The sequence below is a fragment of the Poeciliopsis prolifica genome, unplaced genomic scaffold (genome assembly GCF_027474105.1).
Source record: "Poeciliopsis prolifica strain line A6 unplaced genomic scaffold, Auburn_PproV2 SCAFFOLD053, whole genome shotgun sequence".
In the NCBI taxonomy this organism is placed as follows: domain Eukaryota; kingdom Metazoa; phylum Chordata; class Actinopteri; order Cyprinodontiformes; family Poeciliidae; genus Poeciliopsis; species Poeciliopsis prolifica.
Window position 1 is genome coordinate 679,085 of NW_026562428.1, and position 25,049 is coordinate 704,133.

Sequence of the window (25,049 nt, forward strand, 5' to 3'; positions counted from 1 at the left end):
TCTTTTCAATTCCCAGAGGGGAGTTTCTTCTTTTCAGCTATATTCTAAAGAAACTTCTGAGGACATTGAAAAGCTCCAAAATGGTTGAGGCCTAATCACAACAAGTCTCGTTATTATAGTGGTAAGTATCCCAGCTTGTCACTTTGGAGACCGGGGTTCAATTCCCTTACGGGGAGGTCCTTTGTTCAGCTAGTTTTTAATACGTTCTGGTAACAAACTGAAACGAAGCTAACGTTTGTTTGTTTTTTGTAAAATTTCCCTAATGTAAAGCTCTTGTCTAAGCATTTAAGTAGTATTTCCAAAGAAGTGGTATTTCATAAATAATTACAGCATTCAGACATTTCAAAGTAGCGGGAGAATTCCTAGTTTTTTAACAATAGGCATTTGTTTAGGAGCTGTTGCTAGGAGACGAGCATGTTTTCTTATAACGAATTGAAAAAAGTGAACGTTTGTTTTTTTAAATTTACCTGCTGTAAACCTCTTGCCTCTCAGCACTTAAGAAATATTTCAAAAGCACTTATGCTTAATAAATAGGTAGTGTTAACACGTTTAAAAATAGTTGAAGAATTCCTAGATTTTTTCAACAATAGGCATTTGTTTATAAGCTGTTGCTAGGAGACGAGCATGTTTTCTGGTAACGAATTGAAACAACGTTAACGTTTGTTTTTTTTTCTGTAAAATGTACGTACTATGAAGCTCTTGTATCTAAGCATTTAAGGAGTACTTCAAAAGCACTTATATTTCATAATTATCTAGTGATAAGACATTTTAAAATAGCGTAAGAATTCCAATGTTCTTTCAACATTAAGCATTATTTGTTGATGAGCTGTTGCCAAGGGATGAGTGTTATTTCTGGTAACGAATTGAAACCAAGTTAACGTTTCCTTTTCTGGTAAAACTTAGACTGTGAAGCTCTTGTCTCTTAGCATTCAAGTAGTATTTCAAAAGAACTTATGCTTAAATAATTAGTGTAGATACGTTTTATAATAGTTGAAGAATTCCTAGATTTTTTCAAAAATAGGCATTTGTTTAGGAGCTGTTGCTAGGAGACGAGCATTTTTTCTGGAACGAACTGAAACAAAGTTAACGTTCGTTTTGTTTTTTTTAATTTACCAAATTGTGTCTAAGCATTAAAGGAGTACTTCAAAGCACTTATATTTCATAACAATTAATTAGTGTAGACACGTATTAAAATAGTTGAAGAATTCATTGAAAAGATCCAAAAATGGATGAGGCCAAAAGATAACCAGTCCTCGTTAGTATAGTGGTAAGTTTCCCAGCTTGTCACGTTGGAGGACCGTAGTTCAATTCCCCGACGGGGAGGTCCTTTGTTCAGCTAGTTTTTAAAGAAGCGTCCGAGGACATCGACAAGCTCCAAAAATGGATGAGGCCAAAACCATAACCAGTCCTCGTTAGTATAGTGGTAAGTATCCTAGCTTGTCACGTTGGAGACCGTGGTTCAATTCCCCGACGGGAGGTTCTTCTTTTCAATTCCCGAGGGGAGGTTCTTCTTTTCAGCTATATTCTAAAGAAAACTTCCGAGGACATTGAAAAAGCTCCAAAAATGGTTGAGGCTAATCATAACCAGTCCTCATTATTATAGTGGTAAGTATCCCAGCTTGTCACTTTGGAGACCGTGGTCAATTCCCCGACGGGGAGGTCCTTTGTTCAGCTAGTTTTAATACGTTCTGGTAACGAACTGAATCGAAGCTAACGTTTGTTTGTTTTTGTAAAATTTCCCTACTGTAAAGCTCTTGTCTAAGCATTTAAGTAGTATTTCCAAAGAAGTGTATTTCATAAATAATTACAGCATTCAGACATTTCAAAGTAGCGGGAGAATTCCTAGTTTTTTTTTTAACAATAGGATTTGTTTACGAGCTGTTAATAGGAGACGAGCATGTTTTCTGTAACGAATTAAAACGAAGTTTACGTTTCCTTTTCTTGTGAAATTTACGTACAGTGAAGCTCTTGTGTCTAAGAATTTAAGGAGTACTTCAAAAGCAATTATATTTTACAAATAAGAGATTCAAAGTTTCAAAAAATCGGAAGAATTCCTAGTTTTTTCAACAATAGGTAATGTTACGAGGCTGTTACTAGGAGACGAGCGTGTTTTCTGTAACAAATTGAAACAAATTTAACGTTTTTTTTTTTGTAAATTTACATACTGTAAACCTCTTGTCTCTTAGAGTTAAGTGGTATGTCAAAAGCACTTATATTTTATAAATAATTACAATGTTCAGACATTTTAAAATAGTAGGGAATTCCAATATGCTTTCAACAATAAGCATCATTTGTTGACGAGCTGTTGCTAAGGGACGAGCGTGTTTTTTGTAACGAATTGAAACAACGTTAACGTTTGTTTTTTTCTGTAAATTTACGTACTATGAAGCTCTTGTATCTAAGCATTTAAGGAGTACTTCAAAAGTACTTATATTTCATAATTAACTAGTGATGAGACATTTGAAATAGCGTAAGAATTCCAATGTTCTTTCAACATTAAGCATTATTTGATGATGAGCTGTTGCTAAGGGATGAGTGTTATTTCTTGTAACGAATTGAAACGAAGTGAACGTTTGTTTTTTTAGTAAAATTTGTGCACTGTGAAGCTCTTGTCTCTCAGCATTTAAGTAGTATTTCAAAAGAACGTATGCTTAATAAATAATTAGTGTAGATACGTTTTAAAATATTTGAAGAATTCTAGAGATTTTTTCAACAATAGGCATTTGTTTAGGAGCTGTTGCTAGGAGACAGCATGTTTTCTGGTAACGAATTGAAACAACGTTAACGTTTGTTTTTTTCTGTAAAATGTACGTACTATGAAGCTCTTGTATCTAAGCATTTAAGGAGTACTTCAAAAGCACTTATATTTCATAATTGTCTAGTGATAAGACATTTTAAAATAGGTAAGAATTCCAATGTTCTTTCAACATTAAGCATTATTTGTTGATGAGCTGTTGCTAAGGGATGAGTGTTATTTCTGGTAACGAATTGAAACCAAGTTAACGTTTCCTTTCTAGTAAAACTTAGACTGTGAAGCTCTTGTCTCTTAGCATTCAAGTAGTATTTCAAAAGAACTTATGCTTAAAATAATTAGTGTAGACACGTTTTATAATAGTTGAAGAATTCCTAGATTTTTTCAAAAATAGGCATTGTTTAGGAGCTGTTGCTAGGAGACGAGCATGTTTTCTTATAACTAATTGAAAAAAGTGAACGTTTGTTTTTTAAATTTACCTGCTGTAATCCTCTTGTCTCTCAGCACTTAAGAAATATTTAAAAAGCATTATGCTTAATAAATAATTAGTGTTAACACGTTTTATAATAGTTGAAGAATTCCTAGATTTTTTCAAAAATAGGCATTTGTTTAGGAGCTGTTGCTAGGAGACGAGCATTTTTTCTGGTAACGAACTGAAACAAAGTTAACGTTGTTTTGTTTTTTTTTAATTTACCTACTTGTGTCTAAGCATTAAAGGAGTACTTCAAAAGCACTTATATTTCATAACAATTAATTAGTGTAGACACGTATTAAAATAGTTGAAGAATTCATTGAAAAGATCCAAAATGGTTGAGGCCTAATCATAACCAGTCCTCGTTAGTATAGTGGTAAGTATCCTAGCTTGTCACGTTGGAGACCGGGATTCAATTCCCCAACGGGGAGGATCTTCTTTTCAATTCCCCGACGGGGAGGATCTTCTTTTCAATTCCCAGAGGGGGAGTTTCTTCTTTTCAGCTATATTCTAAAGAAACTTCTGAGGACATTGAAAAGCTCCAAAAATGGTTGAGGCCTAATCACAACCAGTCCTCGTTATTATAGTGGTAAGTTTCCCAGCATGTCACGTTGGAGACCGTGGTTCATTCCCCGACGGGGAGGTTCTTTTTTTCAGCTATCTTTTAATGAAGCTTCCGAGGACATTGAAAAGCTCCAAAATGGATGAGGCCAACCATAACCAGTCCTCGTTAGTATAGTGGTAAGTATCCCAGCTTGTCACGTTGGAGACCGGGTTCAATTCCCCGACGGGAGATCTTCTTTTCAATTCCCAGAGGGGGAGTTTCTTCTTTTCAGCTATATTCTAAAGAAACTTCTGAGGACATTGAAAAGCTCCTGAAATGGTTGAGGCCTAATCACAACCAGTCCTCATTATATATAGTGGTAAGTTTCCCAGCTTGTCACGTTGGAGACCATGGTTCAATTCCCCGACGGGAGGTTCTTCTTTTCAATTCCCCTACGGGGAGGTCCTTTTTTTCAGCTATCTTTTAATGAAGCTTCCAAGGACAATCGAAAAGCTCCAAAAAGGGATGAGGGCAAAAGATAACCAGTCCTCGTTAGTATAGTGGTAAGTATCCCAGCTTGTCACGTTGGAGACCGGGGTTCAATTCCCCGACGGGGAGGATCTTCTTTTCAATTCCAGAGGGGGAGTTTCTTCTTTTCAGCTATTTCTAAAGAAATTCTGAGGACATTGAAAAGCTCCAAAAATGGTTGAGGCTAATCACAACAGTCCTCGTTATTATATTGGTAAGTATCCCAGCTTGTCACTTTGGAGACCGGGGTTCAATTCCCTTACGGGGAGGTCCTTTGTTCAGATAGTTTTTAATACGTTCTGGTAACAAACTGAAACGAAGCTAACGTTTGTTTTGGTTTTTGTAAAATTTCCCTAATGTAAAGCTCTGTCTAAGCATTTAAGTAGTATTTCCAAAGAAGTGGTATTTCATAAATAATTACAGCATTCAGACATTTCAAAGTAGCGGGAGAATTCCTAGTTTTTTAACAATAGGCATTTGTTTAGGAGCTGTTGCTAGGAGACGAGCATGTTTTTTATAAACGAATTGAAAAAAGTGAATGTTTGTTTTTTTAAATTTACCTGCTGTAAACCTCTTGCCTCTCAGCACTTAAGAAATATTTCAAAAGCACTATGCTTAATAAATAGGTAGTGTTAACACGTTTAAAAATAGTTGAAGAATTCCTAGATTTTTCAACAATAGGCATTTGTTATAAGCTGTTGCTAGGAGACGAGCATGTTTTCTGGTAACGAATTGAAACAACGTCAACGTTTGTTTTTTTCTGTAAAATGTACGTACTATGAAGCTCTTGTATCTAAGCATTTTAAGGAGTACTTCAAAGCACTTATATTTTCATAATTATCTAGTGATAAGACATTTTAAAATAGCGTAAGAATTCCAATGTTCTTTCAACATTAAGCATTATTTGTGGATGAGCTGTTGCCAGGGATGAGATTGTTATTTCTGGTAACGAATTGAAACAAGTTAACGTTTCCTTTTCTGGTAAAACTTAGACTGTGAAGCTCTTGTCTCTTAGCATTCAAGTAGTATTTCAAAGAACTTATGCTTAAATAATTAGTGTAGATACGTTTTATAATAGTTGAAGAATTCCTAGATTTTTTCAAAAATAGGCATTTGTTTAGGAGCTGTTGCTAGGAGACGAGCATTTTTTCTGGTAACGAACTGAAACAAAGTTAACGTTCGTTTTGTTTTTTTAATTTACCAAATTGTGTCTAAGCATTAAAGGAGTACTTCAAAAGCACTTATATTTCATAACAATTAATTAGTGTAGACACGTATTAAAATAGTTGAGAATTCATTGAAAAGATCCAAAAATGGATGAGGCCAAAAGATAACCAGTCCTCGTTAGTATAGTGGTAAGTTTCCCAGCTTGTCACGTTGGAGACCATAGTTCAATTCCCCGACGGGGAGGTCCTTTGTTCAGCTAGTTTTTAAAGAAGCGTCCGAGGACATCGACAAGCTCCAAAATGGATGAGGCCAAACCTATAACCAGTCTGTTAGTATAGTGGTAAGTATCCTAGCTTGTCACGTTGGAGACCGTGGTTCAATTCCCCGAACGGGAGGTTCTTCTTTTCAATTCCCAGAGGGGGAGGTTCTTCTTTTCAGCTATATTCTAAAGAAACTTCCGAGGACATTGAAAAGCTCCAAAAAATGTTGAGGCCTAATATAACCAGTCCTCATTATTATAGTGGTAAGTATCCCAGCTTGTCACTTTGGAGACCGTGTTCAATTCCCCGACGGGGAGGTCCTTTGTTCAGCTAGTTTTTAATACGTTCTGGTAACGAACTGAATCGAAGCTAACGTTTGTTTGTTTTTTGTAAAATTTCCCTACTGTAAAGCTCTTGTCTAAGCATTTAAGTAGTATTTCCAAAGAAGTGGTATTTCATAAATAATTACAGCATTCAGACATTTCAAAGTAGCGGAGAATTCCTAGTTTTTTTTTTACAATAGGCATTTGTTTACGAGCTGTTAATAGGAGACGAGCATGTTTTCTGGTAACGAATTGAAACGAAGTTTACGTTTCCTTTTCTTGTGAAATTTACGTACAGTGAAGCTCTTGTGTCTAAGAATTTAGGAGTACTTCAAAAGCAATTATATTTTACAAATAAGAGAATTCAAACGTTTCAAAAAATCGGAAGAATTCCTAGTTTTTTCAACAATAGGTATTTGTTTACGAGCTGTTACTAGAGACGAGCGTGTTTTCTGGTAACAAATTGAAAACAAATTTAACGTTTGTTTTTTTTGTAAAATTTAACATACTGTAAACCTCTTGTCTCTTAGCAGTTAAGTGGTATGTCAAAAGCACTTATATTTTATAAATAATTACAATGTTCAGACATTTTAAAATAGTAGGGAATTCAATATGCTTTCAACAATAAGCATCATTTGTTGACGAGCTGTTGCTAAGGGACGAGCGTGTTTTTCGTAACGAATTGAAACACGTTAACGTTTGTTTTTTTCTGTAAATTTTACGTACTATGAAGCTCTTGTATCTAAGCATTTAAGGAGTACTTCAAAAGTACTTATATTTCATAATTAACTAGTGATGAGACATTTTGAAATAGCGTAAGAATTCCAATGTTCTTTCAACATTAAGCATTATTTGATGATGAGCTGTTGCTAAGGGATGAGTGTTATTTCTGGTAACGAATTGAAACGAAGTTAGCGTTTGTTTTTTTAGTAAAATTTGTGCACTGTGAAGCTCTTGTCTCTCAGCATTTAAGTAGTATTTCAAAAGAACTTATGCTTAATAAATAATTAGTGTAGATCGTTTTAAAATATTTGAAGAATTCCTAGATTTTTTCAACAATAGGCATTTGTTTACGAGCTGTTGCTAGGAGACGAGCATGTTTTTCTGGTAACGAATTGAAACAACGTTAACGTTTGTTTTTTTTCTGTAAAATGTACGTACTATGAAGCTCTTGTATCTAAGCATTTAAGGAGTACTTCAAAAGCACTTATATTTCATAAAGACATTTTAAAATAGCGTAAGAATTCCAATGTTCTTTCAACATTAAGCATTTGTTGATGAGCTGTTGCTAAGGGATGAGTGTTATTTCTGGTAACGAATTGAAACCAAGTTAACGTTTCCTTTTCTGGTAAAACTTAGACTGTGAAGCTCTTGTCTCTTAGCATTCAAGTAGTATTTCAAAGAACTTATGCTTAAATAATTAGTGTAGCTCGTTTTATAATAGTTGAAGAATTCCTAGATTTTTTTCAAAAATAGGCATTTGTTTAGGAGCTGTGCTAGGAGACGGAGCATGTTTTCTTATAACTAATTGAAAAAAGTGACGTTTGTTTTTTTTAAATTTTACCTGCTGTTCTCTCTTGTCCTCAGCACTTAAGAAATATTTCAAAAGCACTTATGCTTAATAAATAATTAGTGTTAACACGTTTTATAATAGTTGAAGAATTCCTAGATTTTTTCAAAATAGGCATTTGTTTAGGAGCTGTTGCTAGGAGACGAGCATTTTTTCTGGTAACGAAACTGAAACAAAGTTAACGTTCGTTTGTTTTTTTTATTTACCTACTTGTGTCTAAGCATTAAAGGAGTACTTCAAAAGCACTTATATTCATAACAATTAATTAGTGTAGACACGTATTAAAATAGTTGAAGAATTCATTGAAAGATCCAAAAATGGTTGAGGCCTAATCATAACCAGTCCTCGTTAGTATAGTGGTAAGTATCCTAGCTTGTCACGTTGGAGACCGGGATTCAATTCCCCACGGGGAGGATCTTCTTTTCAATTCCCCGACGGGAAGGTTCTTCTTTTCAATTCCCAGAGGGGGAGTTTCTTCTTTTCAGCTATATTCTAAAGAAACTTCTGAGGACATTGAAAAGCTCCAAAAATGGTTGAGGCCTAATCACAACCAGTCTCGTTATTATAGTGGTAAGTTTCCCAGCATGTCACGTTGGAGACCGTGGTTCAATTCCCGACGGGGAGGTTCTTTTTTTCAGCTATCTTTTAATGAAGCTTCCGAGGACATTGAAAAGCTCCAAAAATGGATGAGGCCCAAAACCATACCAGTCCCGTTAGTATAGTGGGTAAGTATCCCAGCTTGTCACGTTGGAGACCGGGGTTCAATTCCCGACGGGGGGATCTTCTTTTCAATTCCCAGAGGGAGTTTCTTCTTTTCAGCTATATTCTAAAGAAACTTCTGAGGACATTGAAACGCTCCTGAAATGGTTGAGGCCTAATCACAACCAGTCCTCATTATTATAGTGGTAGTATCCAGCTTGTCACGTTGGAGACCATGGTTCAATTCCCGACGGGGAGGTTCTTCTTTTCAATTCCCCCTACGGGGAGGTCCTTTTTTTCAGCTATCTTTTAATGAAGCTTCCAAGGACATCGAAAAGCTCCAAAAAGGGATGAGGGCAAAAGATAACCAGTCCTCGTTAGTATAGTGGTAAGTATCCCAGCTTGTCACGTTTGAGACCGGGGTTCAATTCCCGACGGGGAGGATCTTCTTTTCAATTCCCAGAGGGGGAGTTTCTCTTTTCAGCTATATTCTAAAGAACTTCTGAGGACATTGAAAAGCTCCAAAAATGGTTGAGGCCTAATCACAACAAGTCCTCGTTATTATAGTGGTAAGTATCCCAGCTTGTCACTTTGGAGACCGGGGTTCAATTTCCCAGAGGGGAGAGTTTCTTCTTTTCAGCTATATTCTAAAGAAACTTCTGAGGACATTGAAAGCTCCAAAAAATGGTTGAGGCCTAATCACAACCAGTCCTCGTTATTATAGTGGTAAGTATCCCAGCTTGTCACGTTGGAGACCGGGGTTCAATTCCCCGACGGGGAGGATCTTCTTTTCAATTCGCAGAGGGGAGTTTCTTCTTTTCAGCTATATTCTAAAGAAACTTCTGAGGACATTGAAAAGCTCCAAAAATGGTTGAGGCCTAATCACAACAAGTCCTCGTTATTATAGTGGTAAGTATCTCCAGGCTTGTCACTTTGGAGACCGGGGTTCAATTCCCTTACGGGGAGGGTCCTTTGTTCAGCTAGTTTTTAATACGTTCTGGTAACGAACTGAAACGAAGCTAACGTTTGTTTTGGTTTTTGTAAAATTTCCCTAATGTAAAGCTCTTGTCTAAGCATTTAAGTAGTATTTCCAAAGAAGTGGTATTTCATAAATAATTACAGCATTCACGACATTTCAAAGTAGCGGGAGAATTCCTAGTTTTTTTAACAATAGGCATTTGTTTAGGAGCTGTTGCTAGGAGACGAGCATGTTTTCTTATAACGAATTGAAAAAAGTGAACGTTTGTTTTTTTAAATTTACCTGCTGTAAACCTCTTGCCTCTCAGCACTTAAGAAATATTTCAAAAGCACTTATGCTTAATAAATAGGTAGTGTTAACACGTTTAAAATAGTTGAAGAATTCCTAGATTTTTTCAACAATAGGCATTTGTTTATAAGCTGTTGCTAGGAGACGAGCATGTTTTCTGGTAACGAATTGAAACAACGTTAACGTTTGTTTTTTTTCTGTAAAATGTACGTACTATGAAGCTCTTGTATCTAAGCATTTAAGGAGTACTTCAAAAGCACTTATATTTCATAATTATCTAGTGATAAGACATTTAAAATAGCGTTAGAATTCCAATGTTCTTTCAACATTAAGCATTATTTGTTGATGAGCTGTTGCCAAGGGATGAGTGTTATTTCTGGTAACGAATTGAACAAGTTAACGTTCCTTTTCTGGTAAAACTTAGACTGTGAAGCTCTTGTCTCTTAGCATTCAAGTAGTATTTCAAAAGAACTTATGCTTAAATAATTAGTGATACGTTTTTATAATAGTTGAAGAATTCCTAGATTTTTCAAAAATAGGCATTTGTTTAGGAGCTGTTGCTAGGAGACGAGCATTTTTTCTGGTAACGAACTGAAACAAAGTTAACGTTCGTTTTGTTTTTTTTATTTACCAAATTGTGTCTAAGCATTAAAGGAGTACTTCAAAAGCACTTATATTTCATACAATTAATTAGTGTAGGACACGTATTAAAATAGTTGAAGAATTCATTGAAAAGATCCAAAAATGGATGAGGCCAAAGAACCAGTCCTCGTTAGTATAGTGGTAAGTTTCCAGCTTGTCACGTTGGAGACCGTAGTTCAATTCCCGACGGGGAGGTCCTTTGTTCAGCTAGTTTTTAAAGAAGCGTCCGAGGACATCGACAAGCTCCAAAAATGGATGAGGCCAAACCATAACCAGTCCTCGTTAGTATAGTGGTAAGTATCCTAGCTTGTCACGTTGGAGGACCGTGGTTCAATTCCCCGACGGGGAGGTTCTTCTTTTCAATTCCCAGAGGGGGAGGTTCTTCTTTCAGCTATATTCTAAAGAAAATTCCGAGGACATTGAAAAGCTCCAAAAATGGTTGAGGCCTAATCATAACCAGTCCTCATTATTATAGTGGTATAGTATCCCAGCTTGTCACTTTGGAGACCGTGGTTCAATTCCCCGACGGGGAGGTCCTTTGTTCAGCTAGTTTTTTAATACGTTTCTGGTAACGAACTGAATCGAAGCTAAAGTTTGTTTGTTTTTTGTAAAATTTCCATACTGTAAAGTCTTGTCTAAGCATTTAAGTAGTATTTCCAAAGAAGTGGTATTTCATAAATAATTACAGCATTCAGACATTTCAAAGTAGCGGGAGAATTCCTAGTTTTTTTTTTAACAATAGGCATTTGTTTACGAGCTGTTAATAGGAGACGAGCATGTTTTCTGGTAACGAATTGAAACGAAGTTTACGTTTCCTTTTCTTGTGAAATTTACGTACAGTAAGCTCTTGTGTCTAAGAATTTAAGGAGTACTTCAAAAGCAATTATATTTTACAAATAGAGAATTCAAACGTTTCAAAAATCGGAAGAATTCCTAGTTTTTTCAACAATAGGTATTTGTTTACGAGCTGTTACTAGGAGACGAGCGTGTTTCTCTGGTAACAAATTGAAACAAATTTAACGTTTGTTTTTTGTAAAATTTACATACTGTAAACCTCTTGTCTCTTAGCAGTTAAGTGGTATGTCAAAAGCACTTATATTTTATAAATAATTACAATGTTCAGACATTTAAAATAGTAGGGAATTCCAATATGCTTTCAACAATAAGCATCATTTGTTGACGAGCTGTTGCTAAGGGACGAGCGTGTTTTTTGTAACGAATTGAAACAACGTTACAGTTTGTTTTTTTCTGTAAAATGTACGTACTATGAAGCTCTTGTATCTAAGCATTTAAGGAGTACTTCAAAAGAACTTATATTTCATAATTAACTAGTGATGAGACATTTTGAAATAGCGTAAGAATTCCAATGTTCTTTCAACATTAAAGCATTATTTGATGATGAGCTGTTGCTAAGGGATGAGTGTTTTTTCTGGTAACGAATTGAAACGAAGTTAGCGTTTGTTTTTTTAGTAAAATTTGTGCACTGTGAAGCTCTTGTCTCTCAGCATTTAAGTAGTATTTCAAAAGAACTTATGCTTAATAAATAATTAGTGTAGATACGTTTTAAATATTTGAAGAATTTCTAGATTTTTTCAACAATAGGCATTTGTTTACGAGCTGTTGCTAGGAGAGACGAGCATGTTTTCTGGTAACGAATTGAAACAACGTTAACGTTTGTTTTTTTCTGTAAAATGTAACGTACTATGAAGCTCTTGTATCTAAGCATTTAAGGAGTACTTCAAAAGCACTTATATTTCATAATTATCTAGTGATAAGACATTTTAAAATAGCGTAAGAATTCCAATGTTCTTCAACATTAAGCATTATTTGTTGATGAGCTGTTGCCAAGGGATGAGTGTTATTTCTGGTAACGAATTGAAACCAAGTTAACGTTTCCTTTTCTAGTAAAACTTAGACTGTGAAGCTCTTGTCTCTTAGCATTCAAGTAGTATTTCAAAAGAACTTATGCTTAAATAATTAGTGTAGACACGTTTTATAATAGTTGAAGAATTCCTAGATTTTTTCAAAAATAGGCATTTGTTTAGGAGCTGTTGCTAGGAGACGAGCATGTTTTCTTATAACGAATTGAAAAAAGTGAACGTTTGTTTTTTTAAATTTACCTGCTGTAATCCTCTTGTCTCTCAGCACTTAAGAAATATTTCAAAAGCACTTATGCTTAATAAATAATTAGTGTTAACACGTTTTATAATAGTTGAAGAATTCGATTTTTTCAAAAATAGGCATTTGTTTAGGAGCTGTTGCTAGGAGACGAGCATTTTTCTGGTAACGAACTGAAACAAAGTTAACGTTCGTTTTGTTTTTTTTTAATTTACCTACTTGTGTCTAAGCATTAAAGGAGTACTTCAAAAGCACTTATATTTCATAACAATTAATTAGTGTAGACAGGTATTAAAATAGTTGAAGAATTCATTGAAAAGATCCAAAAATGGTTGAGGCCTAATCATAACCAGTCCTCGTTAGTATAGTGGTAAGTATCCTAGCCTAGCTGTCACGTTGGAGACCGGGATTCAATTCCCCAACGGGGAGGATCTTCTTTTCAATTCCCCGACGGGAAGGTTCTTCTTTCAATTCCCAGAGGGGGAGTTTCTTCTTTTCAGCTATATTCTAAAGAAACTTCCGAGGACATTGAAAAGCTCCAAAAATGTTGAGGCCTAATCACAACCAGTCCTCGTTATTATAGTGGTATTTCCAGCATGTCACGTTGGAGACCGTGGTTCAATTCCCCGGACGGGGAGTTCTTTTTTTCAGCTATCTTTTAATGAAGCTTCCGAGGACATTGAAAAGCTCCAAAAATGGATGAGGCCAAACCATAACCAGTCCTCGTTAGTATAGTGGTAAGTATCCCAGCTTGTCACGTTGGAGACCGGGGTTCAATTCCCCGACGGGGAGGATCTTCTTTTCAATTCCCAGAGGGGGAGTTTCTTCTTTTCAGCTATATTCTAAAGAAACTTTGAGGACATTGAAAGCTCCTGAAATGGTTGAGGCCTAATCACAACCAGTCCTCATTATTATAGTGGTAAGTATCCCAGCTTGTCACGTGGAGACCATGGTTCAATTCCCCGACGGGGAGGTTCTTCTTTTCAATTCCCCTACGGGGAGGTCCTTTTTTTCAGCTATCTTTTAATGAAGCTTCCGAGGACATCGAAAAGCTCCAAAAAGGGATGAGGGCAAAAAGATAACCAGTCCTCGTTAGTATAGTGGTAAGTATCCCAGCTTGTCACGTTGGAGACCGGGGTTCAATTCCCCGACGGGGAGGATCTTCTTTTCAATTCCCAGAGGGGAGTTTCTTCTTTTCAGCTATATTCTAAAGAAACTTCTGAGGACATTGAAAAGCTCCAAAAATGGTTGAGGCTAATCAAACAAGTCCTCGTTATTATAGTGGTAAGTATCCCAGCTTGTCACGTTGGAGACCGGGGTTCAATTCCCAGAGGGGGAGGTTCTTCTTTTCAGCTATATTCTAAAGAAACTTCTGAGGACATTGAAAAGCTCCAAAAATGGTTGAGGCCTAATCACAACCAGTCCTCGTTATTATAGTGGTAAGTATCCCAGCTTGTCACTTTGGAGACCGGGGTTCAATTCCCTTACGGGGAGGTCCTTTGTTCAGCTAGTTTTTAATACGTTCTGGTAACGAACTGAAACGAAGCTAACGTTTGTTTGTTTTTTGTAAAATTTCCCTACTGTAAAGCTCTTGTCTAAGCATTTAAGTAGTATTTCCAAAGAAGTGGTATTTCATAAATAATTACAGCATTCAGACATTTCAAAGTAGCGGGAGAATTCCTAGTTTTTTTTAACAATAGGCATTTGTTTAGGAGCTGTTGCTAGGAGACGAGCATGTTTTCTTATAACGAATTGAAAAAAGTGAATGTTTTTTTTAAATTTTACCTGCTGTAAACCTCTTGCCTCTCAGCACTTAAGAAATATTTCAAAAGCACTCATGCTTAATAAATAGGTAGTGTTAACACGTTTAAAAATAGTTGAAGAATTCCTAGATTTTTTCAACAATAGGCATTTGTTTATAAGCTGTTGCTAGGAGACGAGCATGTTTTCTGGTAACGAATTGAAACAACGTCAACGTTTGTTTTTTTTCTGTAAAATGTACTTACTATGAAGCTCTTGTATCTAAGCATTTAAGGAGTACTTCAAAAGCACTTATATTTCATAATTATCTAGTGATAAGACATTTTAAAATAGCGTAAAGAATTCCAATGTTCTTTCAACATTAAGCATTATTTGTTGATGAGCTGTTGCCAAGGGATGAGTGTTATTTCTGTAACGAATTGAAACCAAGTTAACGTTTCCTTTTCTGGTAAAACTTAGACTGTGAAGCTCTTGTCTCTTAGCATTCAAGTAGTATTTCAAAAGAACTTATGCTTAAATAATTAGTGTAGATACGTTTTATAATAGTTGAAGAATTCCTAGATTTTTTCAAAAATAGGCATTTGTTTAGGAGCTGTTGCTAGGAGACGAGCATTTTTTCTGGTAACGAACTGAAACAAAGTTAACGTTCGTTTTGTTTTTTTTAATTTACCAAATTGTGTCTAAGCATTAAAGGAGTACTCAAAAGCACTTATATTTCATAACAATTAATTAGTGTAGACACGTATTAAAATAGTTGAAGAATTCATTGAAAAGATCCAAAAATGGATGAGGCCAAAAGATAACCAGTCCTCGTTAGTATAGTGGTAAGTTTCCCAGCTTGTCACGTTGGAGACCGTAGTTCAATTCCCCGACGGGAGGTCCTTTGTTCAGCTAGTTTTTAAAGAAGCGTCCGAGGACATCGACAAGCTCCAAAAATGGATGAGGCCAAACCATAACCAGTCCTCGTTAGTATAGTGGTAAGTATCCTAGCTTGTCACGTTTGGAGACCGTAGTTCAATTCCCCGACGGGGAGGTCCTTCTTTTCAATTCCCAGAGGGGGAGGTTCTTCTTTTCAGCTATATTCTAAGAAACTTCCGAGGACATTGAAAAGCTCCAAAAATGGTTGAGGCCTAATCATAACCAGTCCTCGTTAGTATAGTGGTAAGTATCCTAGCTTGTCACGTTGGAGACCGGGGTTCAATTCCCGACGGGGAGGTCCTTTGTTCAGCTAGTTTTTAATACGTTCTGGTAACGAACTGAAACGAAGCTAACGTTTGTTGTTTTTTGTAAAATTTCCCTACTGTAAAGCTCTTGTCTAAGCATTTAAGTAGTATTTCCAAAGAAGTGGTATTTCATAAATAATTACAGCATTCAGACATTTCAAAGTAGCGGGAGAATTCCTAGTTTTTTTTTAACAATAGGCATTTGTTTTAGGAGCTGTTGCTAGGAGACGAGCATGTTTTCTGGTAACGAATTGAAACGAAGTTACGTTTCCTTTTCTTGTGAAATTTACGTACAGTGAAGCTCTTGTGTCTAAGAATTTAAGGAGTACTTCAAAAGCAATTATATTTTACAAATAAGAGAATTCAAACGTTTCAAAAAATCGAAGAATTCCTAGTTTTTTCAACAATAGGTATTTGTTTACGAGCTGTTACTAGGAGACGAGCGTGTTTTCTGGTAATTGAAACAAATTTAACGTTTGTTTTTTTTGTAAAATTTACATACTGTAAACCTCTTGTCTCTTAGCAGTTAAGTGGTATGTCAAAAGCACTTATATTTTATAAATAATTACAATGTTCAGACATTTTAAAATAGTAGGGAATTCCAATATGCTTTCAACAATAAGCATCATTTGTTGACGAGCTGTTGCTAAGGGACGAGCGTGTTTTTTGTAACGAATTGAACAACGTTAACGTTTGTTTTTTTTCTGTAAATTTTATGTACTATGAAGCTCTTGTATCTAAGCATTTAAGGAGTACTTCAAAAGTACTTATATTTCATAATTATCTAGTGATAAGACATTTTGAAATAGCGTAAGAATTCCAATGTTCTTTCAACATTAAGCATTATTTGATGATGAGCTGTTGCTAAGGGATGAGTGTTTTTCTGGTAACGAATTGAAACGAAGTTAGCGTTTGTTTTTTTAGTAAAATTTGTGCACTGTGAAGCTCTTGTCTCTCAGCATTTAAGTAGTATTTCAAAAGAACTTATGCTTAATAAATAATTAGTGTAGATACGTTTTAAAATATTTGAAGAATTCTAGATTTTTTCAACAATAGGCATTTGTTTACGAGCTGTTGCTAGGAGACGAGCATGTTTTCTGGTAACGAATTGAAACAACGTTAACGTTTGTTTTTTTTCTGTAAAATGTACGTACTATGAAGCTCTTGTATCTAAGCATTTAAGGAGTACTTCAAAGCACTTATATTTCATAATTATCTAGTGATAAGACATTTTAAAATAGCGTAAGAATTCCAATGTTCTTTCAACATTAAGCATTATTTGTTGATGAGCTGTTGCTAAGGGATGAGTGTTATTTCTGGTAACGAATTGAAACCAAGTTAACGTTTCCTTTTCTGGTAAAACTTAGACTGTGAAGCTCTTGTCTCTTAGCATTCAAGTAGTATTTCAAAAGAACTTATGCTTAAATAATTAGTGTAGACACGTTTATAATAGTTGAAGAATTCCTAGATTTTTTCAAAAATAGGCATTTGTTTAGGAGCTGTTGCTAGGAGACGAGCATGTTTTCTTATAACGAATTGAAAAAAGTGAACGTTTGTTTTTTTAAATTACCTGCTGTAAACCTCTTGTCTCTCAGCACTTAAGAAATATTTCAAAAGCACTTATGCTTAATAAATAATTAGTGTTAACACGTTTTATAATAGTTGAAGAATTCCTAGATTTTTTCAAATATAGGCATTTGTTTAGGAGCTGTTGCTAGGAGACGAGCATTTTTTCTGGTAACGAACTGAAACAAAGTTAACGTTCGTTTTTGTTTTTTTTTAATTTACCTACTTGTGTCTAAGCATTAAAGGAGTACTTCAAAAGCACTTATATTCATAACAATTAATTAGTGTAGACACGTATTAAAATAGTTGAAGAATTCATTGAAAAGATCCAAAAATGGTTGAGGCCTAATCTAACCAGTCCTCGTTAGTATAGTGGTAAGTATCCTAGCTTGTCACGTTGGAGACCGGGATTCAATTCCCCAACGGGGAGGATCTTCTTTTCAATTCCCCGACGGGAAGGTTCTTCTTTTCAATTCCCAGAGGGGAGTTTCTTCTTTTCAGCTATATTCTAAAGAAACTTCTGAGGACATTGAAAAAGCTCCAAAAATGGTTGAGGCCTAATCACAACCAGTCCTCGTTATTATAGTGGTAAGTTTCCCAGCTTGTCACGTTGGAGACCGGGGTTCAATTCCCCGACGGGGAGGTTCTTTTTTTCAGCTATCTTTTAATGAAGCTTCCGAGGACATTGAAAAGCTCCAAAAATGGATGAGGCCAAACCATAACCAGTCCTGTTAGTATAGTGGTAAGTATCCCAGCTTGTCACGTTGGAGACCGGGGTTCAATTCCCTGACGGGGAGGATCTTCTTTTCAATTCCCAGAGGGGGAGTTTCTTCTTTTCAGCTATATTCTAAAGAAACTTCTGAGGACATTGAAAAGCTCCTGAAATGGTTGAGGCCTAATCACAACCAGTCCTCGTTAGTATAGTGGTAAGTATCCAGCTTGTCACGTTGGAGACCATGGTTCAATTCCCCGACGGGAGGTTCTTCTTTTCAATTCCCCTACGGGGAGGTCCTTTTTTTCAGCTATCTTTTAATGAAGCTTCCGAGGACATCGAAAAGCTCCAAAAAGGGATGAGGGCAAAAGATAACCAGTCCTCGTTAGTATAGTGGTAAGTATCCCAGCTTGTCACGTTGGAGACCGGGGTTCAATTCCCCGACGGGGAGGATCTTCTTTTCAATTCCCAGAGGGGAGGTTCTTCTTTTCAGCTATATTCTAAAGAAACTTCTGAGGACATTGAAAAGCTCCAAAAATGGTTGAGGCCTAATCACAACAAGTCCTCGTTATTATAGTGGTAAGTATCCCAGCTTGTCACGTTGGAGACCGGGGTTCAATTCCCTTACGGGGAGGTCCTTTGTTCAGCTAGTTTTTAATATGTTCTGGTAACGAACTGAACGAAGTCTACGTTTGTTTTGGTTTTTGTAAAATTTCCCTAATGTAAAGCTCTTGTCTAAGCATTTAAGTAGTATTTCCAAAGAAGTGGTATTTCATAAAATAATTACAGCATTCAGACATTTCAAAAGTAGCGGGAGAATTCCTAGTTTTTTTAACAATAGGCATTTGTTTAGGAGCTGTTGCTAGGAGACGAGCATGTTTTCTTATAACGAATTGAAAAAAGTGAACGTTTGTTTTTTTAAATTTACCTGCTGTAAACCTCTTGCCTCTCAGCACTTAAGAAATATTTCAAAAGCACTTATGCTTAATAAATAGGTAGTGTTAACACGTTTAAAAATAGTTGAAGAATTCCTAGATTTTTCAACAATAGGCATTTGTTTATAAGCTGTTGCTAGGAGACGAGCATGTTTTCTGGTAACGAATTGAAACAACGTTAACGTTTGTTTTTTTTCTGTAAAATGTACGTACTATGAAGCTCTTGTATCTAAGCATTTAAGGAGTACTTCAAAAGCACTTATATTTCATAATTCTAGTGATAAGACATTTAAAATAGCGTAAGAATTCCAATGTTCTTTCAACATTAAGCATTATTTGTTGATGAGCTGTTGCCAAGGGATGAGTGTTATTTCTGGTAACGAATTGAAACCAAGTTAACGTTTCCTTTTCTGGTAAAACTTAGACTGTGAAGCTCTTGTCTCTTAGCATTCAAGTAGTATTTCAAAAGAACTTATGCTTAAATAATTAGTGTAGATACGTTTTATAATAGTGAAGAATTCCTAGATTTTTTCAAAAATAGGCATTTGTTTAGGAGCTGTTGCTAGGAGACGAGCATTTTTCTGTAACGAACTGAAACAAAGTTAACGTTCGTTTTGTTTTTTTTTATTTACCAAATTGTGTCTAAGCATTAAAGGAGTACTTCAAAAGCACTTATATTTCATAACAATTAATTAGTGTAGACACGTATTAAAATAGTTGAAGAATTCATTGAAAAGATCCAAAATGGATGAGGCCAAAAAGATAACCAGTCCTCGTTAGTATAGTGGTAAGTTTCCCAGCTTGTCACTTTGGAGACCGTAGTTCAATTCCCTGACGGGGAGGTCCTTTGTTCAGCTAGTTTTTAAAGAAGCGTCCGAGGACATCGACAAGCTCCAAAAATGGATGAGGCCAAACCATAACCAGTCCTCGTTAGTATAGTGGTAAGTATCCTAGCTTGTCACGTTGGAGACCGTGGTTCAATTCCCCGACGGGAGGTTCTTCTTTCAATTCCCAGAGGGGGAGGTTCTTCTTTTCAGCTATATTCTAAAGAAACTTCCGAGGACATGAAAAGCTCCAAAAATGGTTGAGGCCTAATCATAACCAGTCCTCATTATTATAGTGGTAAGTATCCCAGCTTGTCACTTTGGAGACCGTGGTTCAATCCCTGACGGGGAGGTCCTTTGTTCAGCTAGTTTTTATACGTTCTGGTAACGAACTGAATCGAAGCTAACGTTTGTTTGTTTTTTGTAAAATTTCCTACTGTAAAGCTCTTGTCTAAGCATTTAAGTAGTATTTCCAAAGAAGTGGTATTTCATAAATAATTACAGCATTCAGACATTTCAAAGTAGCGGGAGAATTCCTAGTTTTTTTTTTAACAATAGGCATTTGTTACGAGCTGTTAATAGGAGACGAGCATGTTTTCTGGTAACGAATTGAAACGAAGTTTACGTTTCCTTTCTTGTGAAATTTACGTACAGTGAAGCTCTTGTGTCTAAGAATTTAAGGAGTACTTCAAAAGCAATTTATTTTACAAATAAGAGAATTCAAACGTTTCAAAAAATCGGAAGAATTCCTAGTTTTTTCAACAATAGGTATTTGTTACGAGCTGTTACTAGGAGACGAGCGTGTTTCTGGTAAAAATTGAAACAAATTTAACGTTTGTTTTTTTTGTAAAATTTAATACTGTAAACCTCTTGTCTCTTAGCAGTTAAGTGGTATGTCAAAAAGCACTTATATTTTATAAATAATTACAATGTTCAGACATTTTAAAATAGTAGGGAATTCCAATATGCTTTCAACAATAAAAATCATTTGTTGACGAGCTGTTGCTAAGGGACGAGCGTGTTTTTTGTAACGAATTGAAACAACGTTAACGTTTGTTTTTTTCTGTAAATTTTACGTACTATGAAGCTCTTGTATCTAAGCATTTAAGGAGTACTTCAAAAGTACTATATTTCATAATTATCTAGTGATAAGACATTTTAAAATAGCGTAAGAATTCCAATGTTCTTTCAACATTAAGCATTATTGATGATGAGCTGTTGCTAAGGGATGAGTGTTTTTTCTGGTAACGAATTGAAACGAAGTTTAGCGTTTGTTTTTTTAGTAAAATTTGTGCACTGTGAAGCTCTTGTCTCTCAGCATTTAACGTAGTATTTCAAAAGAACTTATGCTTAATAAATAATTAGTGTAGATACGTTTTAAAATATTTGAAGAATTCCTAGATTTTTTCAACAATAGGCATTTGTTTACGAGCTGTTGCTAGGAGACGAGCATGTTTTCTGGAACGAATTGAAACAACGTTAACGTTTGTTTTTTTTCTGTAAAATGTACGTACAGTGAAGCTCTGTATCTAAGCATTTAAGGAGTACTTCAAAAGCACTTATATTTCATAATTATCTAGTGATAAGACATTTTAAAATAGCGTAAGAATTCCAATGTTCTTTCAACATTAAGCATTAGTTGTTGATGAGCTGTTGCTAAGGGATGAGTGTTATTTTTGGTAACGAATTGAAACCAAGTTAACGTTTCCTTTTCTGGTAAAAAACTTAGACTGTGAAGCTTTGTCTCTTAGCATTCAAGTAGTATTTCAAAAGAACTTATGCTTAAATAATTAGTGTAGACACGTTTAATAGTTGAAGATTCCTAGATTTTTTCAAAAAATAGGCATTTGTTTAGGAGCTGTTGCTAGGAGACGAGCATGTTTTCTTATAACGAATTGAAAAAAGTGAACGTTTGTTTTTTAAATTTACCTGCTGTAATCCTCTTGTCTCTCAGCACTTAAGAAATATTTCAAAAGCACTTATGCTTAATAAATAATTAGGTTAACACGTTTTATAATAGTTGAAGAATTCCTAGATTTTTTCAAAAATAGGCATTTGTTTAGGAGCTGTTGCTAGGAGACGAGCATTTTTTTCTGGTAACGAACTGAAAACAAAGTTAACGTTCGTTTGTTTTTTTTAATTTACCTACTTGTGTCTAAGCATTAAAGGAGTACTTCAAAAGCACTTATATTTCATAACAATTAATTAGTGTAGACACGTATTAAAAATAGTTGAAGAATCATTGAAAAGATCCAAAAATGGTGAGGCCTAATCATAACCAGTCCTCGTTAGTATAGTGTAAGTATCCTAGCTTGTCACGTTGGAGACCGGGATTCAATTCCCCAACGGGGAGGATTCTTTTCAATTCCCGACGGGAAGGTTCTTCTTTTCAATTCCCAGAGGGGGAGTTTCTTCTTTTCAGCTATATTCTAAAGAAACTTCTGAGGACATTGAAAAGCTCCAAAATGGTTGAGCCTAATCACAACCCAGTCCTCGTTATTATAGTGGTAAGTTTCCCAGCTTGTCACGTTGGAGACCGTGGTTCAATCCCCGACGGGGAGTTCTTTTTTTTCAGCTATCTTTTAATGAAGCTTCCGAGGACATTGAAAAGCTCCAAAAATGGATGAGGCCAACCATAACCAGTCCTCTTAGTATAGTGGTAAGTATCCCAGCTTGTCACGTTGGAGACCGGGGTTCAATTCCCCGACGGGGAGGATCTTTTCAATTCCCAGAGGGGGAGTTTCTTCTTTTCAGCTATATTCTAAGAAACTTCTGAGGACATTGAAAGCTCCTGAAATGGTTGAGGCCTAATCACAACCAGTCCTCGTTAGTATAGTGGTAAGTATCCCAGCTTGTCACGTTGGAGACCGGGGTTCAATTCCCCGACGTGGAGGATCTTCTTTCAATTCCCAGAGGGGTGTTTCTTCTTTTCAGCTATATTCTAAAGAAACTTTGAGGACATTGAAAAGCTCCAAAAATGGTTGAGGCCTAATCACAACAAGTCCTCGTTATTATAGTGGTAAGTATCCCAGCTTGTCACTTTGGAGACCGAGGTTCAATTCCCTTACGGGGAGGTTCTTGTTCAGCTAGTTTTTAATATGTTCTGTAACGAACTGAAACGAAGCTAACGTTTGTTTTGGTTTTTGTAAAATTTCCCTAATGTAAAAGCTCTTGTCTAAGCTTTAAGTAGTATTTCCAAAGAAGTGGTATTTCATAAATAATTACAGCATTCAGACATTTCAAAGTAGCGGGAGAATTCCTAGTTTTTTTAACAATAGGCATTTGTTTAGGAGCTGTTGCTAGGAGACGAGCATGTTTTCTTATAACGAATTGAAAAAAGTGAATGTTTGTTTTTTTAATTTACCTGCTGTAAACCTCTTGCCTCTCAGCACTTAAGAAATATTTCAAAAGCACTTATGCTAATAAATAGGTAGTGTTAACACGTTTAAAAATAGTTGAAGAATTCCTAGATTTTTTCAACAATAGGCATTTGTTTATAAGCTGTTGCTAGGAGACGAGCATGTTTTCTGGTAACGAATTGAAACAACGTTAACGTTTGTTTTTTTCTGTAAAATGTACGTACTATGAAGCTCTTGTATCTAAGCATTTAAGGAGTACTCAAAAGCACTATATTTCATAATTATCTAGGATAAGACATTTTAAAATAGCGTAAGAATTCCAATGTTCTTTCAACATTAAGCATTATTTGTTGATGAGCTGTTGCCAAGGGATGAGTGTTATTTCTGGTAACGAATTGAAACCAAGTTAACGTTTCCTTTTCTGGTAAAACTTAGACTGTGAAGCTCTTGTCTCTTAGCATTCAAGTAGTATTTCAAAAGAACTTATGCTTAAATAATTAGTGTAGATACGTTTTATAATAGTTGAAGAATTCCTAGATTTTTTCAAAAATAGGCATTTGTTAGGAGCTGTTGCTAGGAGACGAGCATTTTTTCTGGTAACGAACTGAAACAAAGTAACGTTCGTTTTGTTTTTTTTATTTACCAAATTGTGTCTAAGCATTAAAGGAGTACTTCAAAAGCACTTATATTTCATAACAATTAATTAGTGTAGACACGTATTAAAATAGTGAAGAATTCATTGAAAAGATCCAAAAATGGATGAGGCCAAAAGATAACCAGTCCTCGTTAGTATAGTGGTAAGTATCCCAGCTTGTCACGTTGGAGACCGTAGTTCAATTCCCCGACGGGGAGGTCCTTTGTTCAGCTAGTTTTTAAAGAAGCGTCCGAGGACATCGACAAGCTCCAAAAAATGCTGAGGCCTAATCATAAACCAGTCCTCGTTAGTATAGTGGTAAGTATCCTAGCTTGTCACGTTGGAGACCGGGGTTCAATTCCTAACGGGAGGTTCTTCTTTTCAATTCCCAGAGGGAGGTCTTCTTTTCAGCTATATTCTAAGAAACTTCCGAGGACATTGAAAAGCTCCAAAAATGGTTGAGGCCTAATCATAACCAGTCCTCATTATTATAGTGGTAAGTATCCCAGCTTGTCACGTTGGAGACCGTGGTTCAATTCCCCGACGGGGAGGTCCTTTGTTCAGCTAGTTTTTAATACGTTCTGGTAACGAACTGAAACGAAGCTAACGTTTGTTTGTTTTTTGTAAAATTTCCCTACTGTAAAGCTCTTGTCTAAGCATTTAAGTAGTATTTCCAAAGAAGTGGTATTTCATAAATAATTACAGCATTCAGACATTTCAAAGTAGCGGGAGAATTCCTAGTTTTTTTTTAACAATAGGCATTTGTTTACGAGCTGTTAATAGGAGACGAGCATGTTTTCTGGTAACGAATTGAAACGAAGTTTACGTTTCCTTTTCTTGTGAAATTTACGTACAGTGAAGCTCTTGTGTCTAAGAATTTAAGGAGTACTTCAAAAGCAATTATATTTTACAAATAAGAGAATTCAAACGTTTCAAAAAATCGGAAGAATTCCTAGTTTTTTCAACAATAGGTATTTGTTTACGAGCTGTTACTAGGAGACGAGCGTGTTTTCTGGTAACAAATTGAAACAAATTTAACGTTTGTTTTTTTTGTAAAATTTACATACTGTAAACCTCTTGTCTCTTAGCAGTTAAGTGGTATGTCAAAAGCACTTATATTTTATAAATAATTACAATGTTCAGACATTTTAAAATAGTAGGGAATTCCAATATGCTTTCAACAATAAGCATCATTTGTTGACGAGCTGTTGCTAAGGGACGAGCGTGTTTTCTTGTAACGAATTGAAACAAAGTTAACGTTTGTTTTTTTTTTCTGTAAAATTTACGTACTATGAAGCTCTTGTATCTAAGCATTTAAGGAGTACTTCAAAAGCACTTATATTTCATAATTATCTAGTGATAAGACATTTTAAAATAGCGTAAGAATTCCAATGTTCTTTCAACATTAAGCATTATTTGATGATGAGCTGTTGCTAAGGGATGAGTGTTATTTCTGGTAACGAATTGAAACGAAGTTAACGTTTGTTTTTTTAGTAAAATTTGTGCACTGTGAAGCTCTTGTCTCTCAGCATTTAAGTAGTATTTCAAAAGAACTTATGCTTAATAAATAATTAGTGTAGATACGTTTTAAAATATTTGAAGAATTCCTAGATTTTTTCAACAATAGGCATTTGTTTACGAGCTGTTGCTAGGAGACGAGCATGTTTTCTGGTAACGAATTGAAACAACGTTA

The 25,049-nt window shown here is 35.5% G+C and overlaps 4 non-coding genes across 4 annotated transcripts; all 4 read left to right on the forward strand.

The window, feature by feature from the left end:
- The first annotated feature begins 4,314 nt into the window (after positions 1-4,314).
- On the forward strand, positions 4,315-4,386 carry trnad-guc (transfer RNA aspartic acid (anticodon GUC)). The gene has a single exon. It is a non-coding gene; the product is annotated as a tRNA-Asp (tRNA).
- Positions 4,387-13,062: 8,676 nt separating this feature from the next.
- trnad-guc (transfer RNA aspartic acid (anticodon GUC)) lies at positions 13,063-13,134 on the forward strand. The gene has a single exon. It is a non-coding gene; the product is annotated as a tRNA-Asp (tRNA).
- A 294-nt stretch (positions 13,135-13,428) lies between these two features.
- Positions 13,429-13,500, forward strand: trnad-guc (transfer RNA aspartic acid (anticodon GUC)). Its single transcript has one exon. It is a non-coding gene; the product is annotated as a tRNA-Asp (tRNA).
- Positions 13,501-17,983: 4,483 nt separating this feature from the next.
- Positions 17,984-18,055, forward strand: trnad-guc (transfer RNA aspartic acid (anticodon GUC)). The gene has a single exon. It is a non-coding gene; the product is annotated as a tRNA-Asp (tRNA).
- The last annotated feature ends 6,994 nt before the right edge of the window (positions 18,056-25,049 follow it).